This window comes from Octopus bimaculoides, chromosome 7 (genome assembly GCF_046866305.1).
Source record: "Octopus bimaculoides isolate indiv1 chromosome 7, ASM4686630v1, whole genome shotgun sequence".
Lineage (NCBI taxonomy): Eukaryota > Metazoa > Mollusca > Cephalopoda > Octopoda > Octopodidae > Octopus > Octopus bimaculoides.
The window spans coordinates 64,005,685-64,008,184 of NC_142934.1; the positions used below are offsets into that span (position 1 = coordinate 64,005,685).

Consider the following 2,500-nt stretch of genomic DNA (forward strand, 5'->3'; position numbering starts at 1 on the left):
AGTATTAATAGTGTGAGTTGTGTAATTTATCTTGAAGTTGGAAAGAAGGATTCTGCCCATAAGTCTTTCCAAATTATCCTTGAGTGAGAATCATAGATAGTTCAACCTCAATCGTTGAAATTAACTAATACCGTCTTAGGCAGCCCAGCCAGGAAAGGAATTCCAGTGGGTGGCATTTCTAGTGAAATGAAGGATTAGTGAGAAAAAAAAATGCTCGGTGGATGATGGAGTGAAAGGTTGGGGTGATGAATGTTGTAGTATAGTACAAAAATTCAGAGAAAATATTGGACATTGTTAGCAAAGGATAAATCTACCTTAATTAATATTACTTCCTTGCGTTTCTTATTTCTGTTGAGTTTAGTACATTGTACTTATTTCAACGTTCTCGGATGAAAGCAATAGTTGGCCCCAAATTGAACGCTGAACATGGAAGAGCAAAGCTAAATATTATAGGTTATTTAGTTTAAATACTACCAACATCTCGTTCATTTGACAAAATGAATATATGTATTCATTGACTCCCGAAATATAAAATGTCAAGCAGAATCTAGTGGGATTTAAACTCATAACAAAATGCCAACTAAATGCTAACAGCCTATTTCTTTTATTACAATAGCTTTTCATCCCTTTGAATAGGGAGCTAGTATAATTGTTAGTGCATCAAACAATCCCGGAGTTCAAATACTGCTGAGATCATATTTACATTTTTTTTTTTATACCTTCTGTTTATTTTTCCACTATCATCATTATCGTCGTTTTAACTTCTCCAGGCTTGCATGGGTCAGACGGATTACGTTGAGGCAGATTTTCTACGTCCAGATGTCCTTCTTGTCGTCCACCTCACCTCTTTTCAGGCCAGGGTATATTTCCCCATAGCCGGGTATATTTTGTGGAAGATTGGAAACAAAGGATACCACTTGTAAGACAGTGACACAAGTTTACAAATATAATACGTAGTCTAAACAAGGAGGCATCCAAACACCACCACCCCACATATGCAGACACACACATACACTCAAACATACATACATAAATAAATACGTACAGGGTAGGCTTCGTTCAGTTTCCGTCTACCAAAATCCACCCACAATTCTTTGGTCAACCTGTCTATAATAAAAGACATTTACCGAAGGTATCATGCAGTGGAACTGAGCCTGAAACCACTTGATTAGGAAGCAAACTTCTTAACCACGCAGCCATTCCTGCACCAGAGTTGATAAAATGAAAGAACCAATCTGGAACAGTGGACTGGAGGAATTGTCAGAGTTAGGGCAAAAAAAGAAAACTCTTTGGTATTTGTTCTGATACTTTATGTTCTAAGTTCACTTCTTGGTTCAATAAAAAAAAGGTATAAGTCAGCGTACTAGGGTCAGCTCTCATTCCCACCAGGTGTGATTCCTCTGAGACAAGGTTGCTAGAATTGAGAGTGTTTGTGTCTGCTCAAAACTACATGGACACCTAAAACAAGAGCTCAGTCATATTCAGATGGAAATAACAGCTGTGCTTATGCATGCATACATACATAAATACAAACATGCATACATGCATACACACACATACATTCATAACACATACATACATACATATATACATACATACATACATACATGCATACATAGATAAACAGGAATAACTACAGATTTCGGCCAAACTCCAGTGTTTAACCCAAGCAAAAAAAAAATAGTGCAAAAGGTGTAAAACAATATGTAGTAATTTTGTATGTGTATTTCGTGTGCAAGATTCTTGATGTGGATACGTGTGTTGAAAGAAATACAATTAAATCAAAATAAATGGAAGTGAAAAAAACTAAATACTGTTTATAAATTAATTAAGGACTGAACCAGTGCGTGTGTTTATTACCGGCATAATGCCTCTCCCAAGGTTTAATAATATGTAGTAAACGAATATGAAAATAAAAATGCGCGCTGGCGAACGGGGCGCGGGAGAGGACTCAGAGGACTCAGAAAATTCCCATCGGGAATTCGTCGGCGAATTTTTTTTTCTTCATATTCGTTTGCTACACATTATTTTACACCAAGTACACTATTTTTTTTTTTTCAATTTTTGTGACGGAGTGGGTGGGGTGCGAAATCGGATAATTCACACGATCCAGTAACCCCACTTCGACACCCGGTCACAAAAATGAAAAAAAAAACAGTGTAATAGGTGTAAAACAACATGTAGTAAACGAATATGAAAAAAAAAAAAAAAAAGAAAAAAATGCGCGCTGGCGAACGGGGATGCGGGGAGAGGACTCGGAAAATTCACGCGATCAATCTCACAGGATCCGAAAACTCAACGTTAACACCCGATCACAAAAATGGTGGGGATAGTGTAATAAGTGTGAAACAACATGTAGTAAACGAATATGAATATTCCGAGTCCTCTCACCCCCACCCCGTTCGCCAACATGCATTTTTTTTTTTTTCATATTCGTTTACTATATGTTGTTTTACACCTATTACACTAGTGTTTTTTTTTCCATTTTTGTGACTGGGTG

The 2,500-nt window shown here is 36.9% G+C and overlaps 1 protein-coding gene across 1 annotated transcript in view; it reads left to right on the forward strand.

Moving 5' to 3' along the window:
* LOC106879156 (ceramide kinase) overlaps window positions 1-2,500 on the forward strand; it is a 64,632-nt gene that overhangs the window by 1,448 nt on the left and 60,684 nt on the right. The gene's annotated exons all lie outside the window — the stretch shown is intronic.